We start from the raw sequence: 10461 nt of genomic DNA on the forward strand, positions 1-10461 counted from the left end.
CGCCCCTCGCCGGCACCCGCCGCCGCCGGCTGCCCCAGGAGCCCGCCGGCCCCGCGCGTCGCCTCCTGCGCCTCCCCGCGCCGGGATCTGGCCGGATCCGGCGAGATCCGGCCCGGATCCGCCTCTCCGACATCTTCCCCATCAACTCTGGTGAACCCCGGCCATCATCATTTTCCGTGCAAGCCCGAGGTTGACCCGGAAAAACGCTTGTCCCTGAGAATTTTGACATTATCATGCCATGTTCATCGCATCATAAATCCGTGCATACTGCTCCGTTTCGTGCGTGTAATATGTCAAATTGTTTGTCTCAATGAGTACTTCATTTCATTACATGGCATCATGTTCATTTGAGCTCATCTTGATGCCTGAATCATTGTTGCAAGAGTGCTATATGATGTTGTCTGCTGTCTGTTAACAGAACATGCTCATTTGTCATTTTTGCCATGTTTGATGTGTGCATCTTATGAGGTTGATGTCTACATGTGTTTTGAACAATGCCATGTCTTCTTTACAGAGGTGCTTACCATGTATTTTTGTGGTCAATGTGGTGACTAGCACAAGCATGTAAATTAGGCTTCGTGATGTTGCTGATTTCAGTCCCTGTTCTGCTGTTATTTTTATGCCATGTAAACTTGATGCTACAGAGAGATCCAAGCATATTTTGAGATACTTCAGTAAGGATGTCTTGAACATATGGTTTTCCTCTATCCATCCATGCCCCTGTTTGCAATTATGGAGTAGTCTAGCATGTCATTTTCCTGCTCTACTTTTGCTACAAAATGTTTCCTCGCAGATTGTTTACATGTTATTCAATTTTGCCAAGGTTGTTGTAGTTGATCCTTGCATGCTATGAACTTGTTCTTGCCTTGGTTAGCTTCATAAACTTGTCTTCTTGCTGATGCTATGATTATCTTGTCATGCAAGGACTTGTGGTGAGTGAATCGAGCTTGTTAAGTAGTGTACTTGCTGTTACTGTTTTGCTAGGCTGAAGCTGTTATTTCGTGATGCTATGTAAACCTGCTGCTACAAGTCATTCTATGCATAATCTGGAGATGTTCACTAAGGGTGTTTTGTTCTACATGTTATTATATATCCACCCATGCCCCTGGTTGCATTTATAGCTTGCTGTAGATTGTTGTAATCATGCTCCAAAGTTGCTAAATAATGTTGCTGTCAGCCTGTTAACATTAAGTTCAATGTTGCCATGATTGTTGTTAGTGTTCCATGCACCCTATTAACTTGCTCTTGCCCTTCTTAGCTTCATAAACATGCCTTATTACTGTTGGTTGCCTTGTCATGCCATTTATTGCTCTGTGGTGAGTGGTACAAGCTCACCAACATGCTTACTTATCGTTGTTCCTGCCATGCCCTGTTTGCTGAATCCGTTAACGAAGCTTGCTATGTTTACGTGGGTGCCATCATATCTTCCGATCCTTTTTGGCTTATGGTCAGTAGAGAACTTTTGTTCTATGAAATTAGTAGATTCATGCCATGCCTTTGTTTGCCATGATAAGTTCCTATAGCATGTTGTTTTATAGCTCTAAACATTGCAACCTGATGTTATTTCTGCCAAGTCTGAAACTGATATTATTTGCAATCTTGCCATGTGTGTTTGAGCATGTTCTAGTAGTTTCTGGAGATAGCTCAGTGTTCATGTTTTGTTATGCTTTAACTGTACATCATGTCCATGTATTTTGTTTTCCTGTTGATATACTATAGCTTATTGTTTTGATGCTTGCAATATGCCTAGTTGCTGTTTTGGACAGATTGTTGCTATAACTTGTATAGTGTGTGTGTGTTGAACCGTTGCTCCGTTTTGAGTGTGCTCTATATGAAACTTGCTTAGAATTGCATGTAGTTCCATATTATCATGTTGCATCCATGTTTTGAGGTGTTTGCTTGATGTTTGTATGCATTTTGCATCAATGCCATGTTTAACTTGTTTTGCTCATATCTTCTAGGCCGTAGCTCCGAACTAAATGAACTTTATATGTAACTTGACTAGAATCTCGTGTAGATCATCTTGGTGCATCTTAACTTGCTGTTTAACAACTTGAACATAAGGTTTATTCAGATCTGGACCAATTTCGAAATTTGCATATGAGGACTTACTGGAATTGTTATATGTTGTTCCCGACCTCATTTAAACTTGCTTTGATGTGTTGTTCTTGAATGCATCATCTCTTGCCATGAGTAGCTTCATGTAGTCTTGTCTTGCATCATGTTTGGTTGTGAGTCTTGTCTTGCCTATGTGTGGTGTGTTTACCATGTTGTGTGCTTCTTCTTGATAGTTCCCGTTTCGTTGCCTTCGTGAGGATTCGTTCGTCTACGCTTGGTTCGTCTTCGTGGCTTCATCTTCTTCATGGACTCATTCTTCTTCCTTGTGGGATTTTAGGCAAGACGACCGCTACCCTGGATCTCACTACTATCATTGCTATGCTAGTTGCTTCGTTCTATCGCTTTGCTGCATTACCTATCACCTGTTTATCAAGCCTCCCTAATTGCCATGAACCTCTAACCTTTGACACCCTTCCTAGCAAACCATTGCTTGGCCATGTTACCGCTTTGCTCAGCCCTCTTATAGCGTTGCTAGTTGCAGGTGAAGTTGAAGATTGCTCCATGGTGGACAGGATTATGTTTGGGATATCACAATATCTCTTATTTAATTAATGCATCTATATACTTGGTAAAGGGTGGAAGACTCGGCCTTATGCCTGGTGTTTTGTTCCACTCTTGCCACCCTAGTTTCCGTCATACCGGTGTTATGTTCCCGGATTTTGCGTTCCTTACGCGGTTGGGTGATTTATGGGACCCCCTTGACAGTTCGCTTTGAATAAAACTCCTCCAGCAAGGCCCAACCTTGGTTTTACCATTTGCCTCAGCACCACATATACCTTTCCCTTGGGTCGGCCAACCCGAGGGTCATCTTTATTTTAGCCCCCCCGGGCCAGTGCTTCTCTAAGCGTTGGTCCGAACTGAGCTGCCTGCGGGGCCACCTCGGGGCAACTTGAGGGTTGGTTTTACTCGTAGCTAGTCTCATCCGGTGTTGCCCTGAGAAGGAGATATGTGCAGCTCCTATCGGGATTTGTCGGCGCATCGGGCAGCTTTGCTGGTCTTGTTTTACCATTGTCGAAATGTCTTGTAAACCGGGATTCCGAGTCTGATCGGGTCTTCCTGGGAGAAGGTATATCCTTCGTTGATCGCGAGAGCTTATCATGGGCTAAGTTGGGACACCCCTGCAGGGTATAAACTTTCGAAAGCTGTGCCTGTGGTTATAGGCAGATGGGAATTTGTTAATGTCCGGTTGTAGATAACTTGACACCAAATCCAAATTAAAACGCATCAACCGCGTGTGTTGCCGTGATGGTCTCTTTTTGATGGAGTCCGGGAAGTGTACACGGTTTTTGGGTTATGTTTGACGTAAGTAGGAGTTCAGGATCACTTCTTGATCATTGCTAGCTTCACGACCGTTCCATTTCCTTTCTTCTCGCTCTTATTTGCGTATGTTAGCCACCATATATGCTTAGTCGCTGCTGCAACCTCACCACTTAACCCCTTCCTTTCCCTTTTAAGCTTTGCTAGTCTTGATACCCATGGTAATGGGATTGCTGAGTCCTCGTGGCTCACAGATTACTACAACAACAGTTGCAGGTACAGGTTATGCAATGATCATGACGCGAGAGCGATGCTTGCTTGCGTTGAGTTCTTCTTCTGCTTCTTCGACCAGGGGATAGGTTCCAGGTCGGCAGCCTGGGCTAGCAGGGTGGATGTCGTTTGAGTTTCTGTTTGTGTTCCATCCGTAGTCGGATGATGCTCTTATGTATTGTGAAATTGTATTCATGTGGCATTGTATGCCTCTTGTATGTATCCCCATCTATTATGTAATGTTGATGTAATGATATCCACCTTGCAAAAGCGTTTCAATATGGGGTTCTATCCATGGTGGGACCTTCGAGTCTCTTTAGGACAGTATCGCATATTGGGCGTGACAGAGTGGAGGGCCGCGGCCAGGTCCTCGTCGGCCAGGGCCTCAGAGCTCAGGCGAAGGACGGCGTCTGCGTCCCTAAGCCTCCACAACGGGTGTGAGTGCGCATGAAGTGGAGCCACTCGGTGCACCAAGAACTCCCTCAGGAGCATGGCCCCGGTCAGTTTCGCCGCCCCCAAATTGCCTGGCCTCAGGTCCACATTCATCTCCTTCAGCACCATCTTCGCCCGACGGTCGTCAAGCTCCACGCGAGACCACGCATCGACGGCCTTGGGCTGCCTCGTAGGTAGCGCCAGCCGGGGGTGGATGCGCCCACGTCCACCATGACCCACTTGCTTCGGAAGCCTTCGATCCTCTTCCCCGTCTTCGATATGGCGTTGGATTTGGAGTATGCAATAAAGCTCACACATGTAGTGATGTGGGCACCAGAAACTCAGAGGGAGAAGAAATGGCGCAGCAGAGCCACTGAGGGCATCACCCCAACATGAGCCTCACAATAGTAGGCGAAAATCGCCAGGAGAAGGACAAAGTTGGGGTGGAGATGCAGGGCGCGCAAGTTGTATTGGCGAAGAACAGCAAGCAAAAACTCAGAAAAAGGAGGCACCAGACCAGCAATGATGGCGCTCATGAAGAACGGGTAGAAGGTGCTCCCCTTGCCTTCCGGCTGGGCGGAGCCGGGCTTGAGCACAATCGCCCACACGTTGCCATGCGTCATCGTCATCAAGCGCGTGAGGGCGATGTTCTTCTCCGACATGTTCGGGGGATCCAGAGCCGGCGAGTACCAGGCCAGTGGGGCCCTGGCTGGGGTCTTGCGAGGCGCCATTGCTTGCCGGGGGTGAGAGATTGAGGTAGATCTGGAGGATTCCGAAGGAGAAGAGGAGAAGAGCGAGAAAGGGGATCTAGAGCAAGACGAATGAGAGCAAAGAAGCTAAGCTTGACCCGGCCCAGCCCTTTTTGTCAGTTGAGCAGTTGCCGAGGCATCGTGGGGAAGCGAAGGCGCCCACATCCAATCAATCGCCACACGGCGCCCAAGGCCGCAGGCTTATGGGGCCCGTGGCGCTTCGCACTTGCCCCTTCGCTTCTCCGCTAAGCCAAGTCCGAGCGCGCCTTGGGCCCGGGGGCTATTGTCGGTGTTGTGGGAATGGGGGTCCCCAGACTTGCCTGCCTGCGGCCTGCGGCGTGGCTCGGGCAGTGGCCCAGTGCGGCCCATCTTCATCAACTCAAGCTCAAGACCCTCGCATGGGGCCAAGCCTCGCGGGGCAGACGACAGGAAGCTTCCTCAGAGGCAGCCTCACCAGGCAGGCTCACGAGGAGGCAGGGAGATCAAGGCGGGGTACCTTGCGAGGTGCTCATGACGCAAGCCATGATGATCGAGACTAGGCGGGCGCCGGCCTGGGCAGTGTCCTTGTTTCCCCTTTGGTGCAAAGGGGGCAAGCGCATGCGCGGAGTACCAAGGCGTCAAGTAAAGGTTGTCGTTTAGGTGCAACAATACCAAGACCGGCAGAGCGGCAGGATGGAGGTCATCGTGGAGCCCAAGACGACGTCATCGATATGGCCTTTGGCAGTCGAAGACCAACTTTAGTCATGATAAGTGTACTAGATGTTCCCCTTCAAAATGGCCGTTGTTGGCGCCCTTCCCGCTCAATATTTGGGAAGAGGACCAGGGCCTCTATATATAGGGCTAGCCACCACAGTAGGCGGGATAGCTCATCTGGCACCCGGAGATCGACCAATCGAACCTTAGCCAGAACCACCCAGACCTCCACAAGAACACCCCTCGTGAGGTTGTTCTTCCTTTGTATTGTTCATCTTCAGCCCCTGAGGCAATCCACACACCACACATTGGAGTAGGGTATTACACCACAATGGTGGCCTGAACCAGTATAAACTCCGTGTCCCTTGTGTTGTTCATCTTGCTAGCCTAGATTTCGAGTGAGACATTGGGATGTGGGTTGGTAGAGGAGAGATCTCTGCGCGCACCCTAGACTTCGAACCTCAAGGGTCTGCCGGAACCCAAAATCCGACACTCATTTTGGTCCTCAGGGAGTTCTTGCCTATTTAGGTAGGCTAAGAAGGGTTCTGTCCATGGGGCGATGACAGCCATAATCACGTGTGCCTAAGGTGTTATTTCGGTGGCGGAGCCTCCGATTACGTCAGAGTGTTCGGGATCTGGGTTGTGTTTGGATCCGGACTGGTATTGCCGGTCTCCCCTTCCCACACCACGGATGGCTTGAACAGCCTTTCCAAGAAGATATTAGGTGGGACTGGGTCGCGCTTAGCGCCAATGCGGGCGAGGATATCGAGCCCCTCGAACCGGGCTGGCATTTTGAGGACGACATTACGGTAAGCCGCCATTTTTGGGTCCTTGGCATCAAAGTCTCCAGTTATTTGAGATATTGCGAGGTTCGAATCCCCACACATTTCTAGGCGTTGAATGCCCATGGAGACTGCCATCTGAAGACCGTGCAACAGAGCCTCATATTCGGATGCATTGTTGGAGTCTGTGTATAATATTTGGAGTACATATTGGACTATATCTTTGGTGGGGGATGTCAGGACAACGCCTGCCCCCAGACCAGCCAACATGTTAGAGCCGTCGAAGTGCACGATCCAATTGGAGTACGTGCCATACTATTTAGGGAGTTCGGCTTCGGTCCATTCGGCGACGAAGTCAGCCAGTATTTGAGACTTAATGGCTCACCGTGGTTTGTATATTATGTCGAACGGGAGGAGCTCGATAGCCCATTTAGCAATCCGGCCCGTGGCATCGCGGTTATTTATTATATCACTGAGTGGTACTTCAGAGGCCACCGTGATTGAAGACTCTTGAAAGTAGTGTCGTAGTTTCCGGGATGCCATGAAGACCGCGTATGCTATCTTTTGATAATGTGGGTACCGTGACTTGCATGGAGTGAGGACAGTGGATACGTAGTATACCGGCTTTTGAAGCAGGAATTATGTCCGTCCGTCTCTTGTTCGACGACGAGCACTGCGCTTACAACATGGTGTGTTGCAGCTATATATAACAGCATGGGTTCGCCGATTTTTGGTGCGGCCAGGATCTGATTGCTGGACAATAGCACCTTTATTTCTTCCAGTCCGGCCATGGCCGCGTCCATCCACTCGAAGTGTTTGATGCATCGAAGAAGGCGATAAAGAGGTAGTGCCTTTTCTCCCAATCAGGAGATAAAGCGGCTTAGGGCAGCCACACATCCAGTTAATTTCTGAATTTTCTTGAGGTCTGTTGGTGTAGCCAACTGTGACAGAGCTCAGGTTTTAGCCGGGTTTGCTTCAATTCCTCTATTATAAACGATGAAGCCCAAAAGCTTTTCGGCATGCACGCTGAAAACGCATTTTTCCGGATTGATCTTGATGTCATATGTTCGGAGATTATCGAATGTAAGCCTCAAGTCGTCTATTAAAGATTCGACATGTCTGGTTTTGATGACCACATCGTCTACGTATGCCTCCACTGTTCTGCCGATTTTTTTTTCCAGGCATGTCTGAATAATGCGTTGATAGGGGCCGTATGGTGTGATGAATGTCGTTGCGGCTTGATCAGACTCCGCCATCTTGATTTGATGGTATCCGGAGTATGCGTCAAGGAAACACAATGAGTCGTGTCCTACGGTAGCATTGATGATTTGGTCAATGCGGGGGAGGGGGAAGGGATCCTTGGGGAAAGCCTTATTGAGGTCCTTGAAGTCGACACATAGGCACCAGGATTTGTCCTTCTTTGGTACCATCACCAGGTTTGCTAGCCAGTCCGGATGTTTTATTTCTCTGATGAATCTGGCCTCGAGTAACTTGGCTAGCTCTTCTCCCATGGCTTGTCGCTTAGGTTCTGAAAAGCATCGAAGAGTCTGCTTGACCATCTTGTATCCCTTCAATATGTTTAGGCTATGTTCAGCCAGCCTGCGTGGGATACCTGGCATGTCTGAAGGATGCCAGGCAAAGATGTCCCAATTCTCATGCAAGAACTCTCACAGTGCTGCATGTATTGTGGGGTTCGGCTGTGCCCTGATGGATGCTATTTTTGTAGGGTCCGTTGGGTGGACCTGGAATTTGACTATTTCGTCCGCTGGTTTGAAATAGGTGGACTTGGGTCATTTGTTGAGTATCATGTTGTCCCTGTCCACCGTGGAGTGCAGCGTAGTTAGTTCTTCGGCTACGAGGGCTTCGAATAATGCCTCAATGGCCAGTGCAGCGGTTTTGTTTTCGGCGCGGAGTGCCACGTCCGGATCACTAGCTAGAGTGATGATTCCATTGGGCCTGGGCATCTTGAGCTTCATGTACCCATAATGGGGTATAGCTTGGAAGCTCGTGAATGCGTCCCACCCTAAAAGAGCATGGTGTCCGCTACTAAACGTGGCCACTTGGAATGTGATTTCTTTGGACATGTAATTCTCCGTGTGCCGAATACCACATCTTGTGTGATTTTCCCCGCACATCGTGCCTCCCGACTAGGGATGATTCCTCTGAAGGTCGTGCTACTTTGCTCAATGCGGCTCTTGTCTATTTCCATTTTGTTAAGAGTTTCCTTGTAGATGAGGTTTAATCCGCTGCCACCGTCCACGAGAACTTTAGTAAGCCAGAAGCCATCCAAAATTGGACTAAGGACCAAAGCGGTTGGTGCTCGGACTATTCGGAATTGAGGTTCATCACTCGCATTGAAGGTTATGGCCGTGTCGTTCCATGGATTTATTGCTGCCATGTGGCAGACTTCGGCGAGGCTGCGGAGTGCTCTCTTGCGCCTATTATTTGAGGTGAAAGTCTCGAAGACTGTCAATATTGTATCGTTATTTTCCGTGGGATGATGCTCTGCCGTATTGTTGATGAGGAGATCCTCGCTGCTCTTGGCCACTTGTCGGAGTATCCAACATGCTCTAAGGCTGTGCGTTGGTATGGTATCCGGTGTGCTATGAATTTTGCATGGACCATTGAGCCATCCCTCCAATACGGTTCCACGCCCCGTAGTGGGCTTTGGTATCTTTGTAATTGGACCGGGTGACTTGCGAGAGTGCACCCTTTTAGTTCGGACGAGGGGTTTAGTGAGAGCCGGAGGATCCCAGAATTTTGTTTGGGTTTTCCAAGCGCTTTCCATCACATAGTACTTCTGTACTATGGCTGCCAAGTTAGCGAAGTGTGCTATGTCACGGCGACTTATGGCGTTGAGGATTACCCTGTCCGTGCAATTTTTGCAAAAGAATGAAATTGTGTCTTCCTCGCGATAGTCCTTGACCTTGCCCATTACAAGGAGGAATCTGGCCCAGAAGTGATGTACTGTCTCTTGGGGATCTTGTCTAATGTGGGAAAGATCACTTGTATCTGGGTGGGTGGGTAGATTTAAGTCCAAACCCTGACCCGATCTGAGACCCAGGGGCAGAGGAGCTTTCGAGCTTGGCATTTCGGGCTCCGGGATGTTGCCCAATTTTTCTGGCCCGCTGTCTGATTGTAGGTTCAGAGCTTGGGCCATGTCCTCCCGTAGACGGGTATCTGGCTTAGAGAGCTTGGGAATCCGGACATAGTTCGTCTTCAACATAGAGGAAGAATCGCTGCATTGCTCCTCCACCACTGCTATCTGATGGGTGACCGGCGGAGAGTTAATCTCCCTTTGGTCGGGTTTAAGCCCGATCCGATCATAGTCCGTAACGACTCCCAGGGCGGCGATGTGATCCAAGAGCTCGTTCAGGGAGGAGAGCTCCATTGGGTCCATCTGCTCGGTGAATTCTAAGCTGACGTGGAGGTTATTTTTGATGACCAAAGAAGTCATTGTCGGTGCGGCGGCCGAACGGGCGGTCATGATGAAGCCGCCTAGTCGAAGAGTTTGGCCTATAGCCAGGGCTCCCCCAGAGGTGATGTTGTCCTTGACAACAAGGCGAGCCAATAAGCCTTACCGCGACGGCACAGTGGAACTCTCAATGAAAGCACCAATGTCGGTGTCAAAACCGGTGGATCTCGGGTAGGGTGTCCTGAATTGTGCGTCTAAGGCTAATGGTAATAAGAGGCGGGGGACACAATGTTTACCCAGGTTCGAGCCCTCTCAATGGAGGTAATACCCTACTTCCTGCTTGATTGATCTTGATGATATGAGTATTACAAGAGTTGATCTACCACGAGACCATAGAGGCTAAACCCTAGAAGCTAGCCTATGGTATTATTGTTGTTGTCCTACGGACTAAACCCTCCGCTTTGCCAAGCTTGCCTCCCACGCAAAGGAGAGTCCCACCTGGACACGGGACGAAGTCTTCAATCTTGTAACTTCATAGTCCAACAGTCCGGACAAAGTATTTAGTCCGGCTCTCCGAGGGCCCCCTAATCTAGGACTTCCTCAGTCGGGGTGTCGGTGGTGTCGTGTATGGGTGTCGAGGCAGTCTCAGGGTGTCGTGTCAGGGGTCGGGGTGTGGGGGGTGTTGTGTTGGGGTGCTGTGTCGAGGTCGGGGGATGCCGTGTTGAGGTCGAGGTGCTGTGTTGGG

The sequence above is a fragment of the Triticum dicoccoides genome, chromosome 6B, assembly GCF_002162155.2.
Source record: "Triticum dicoccoides isolate Atlit2015 ecotype Zavitan chromosome 6B, WEW_v2.0, whole genome shotgun sequence".
Taxonomy (NCBI): Eukaryota; Viridiplantae; Streptophyta; class Magnoliopsida; order Poales; family Poaceae; genus Triticum; species Triticum dicoccoides.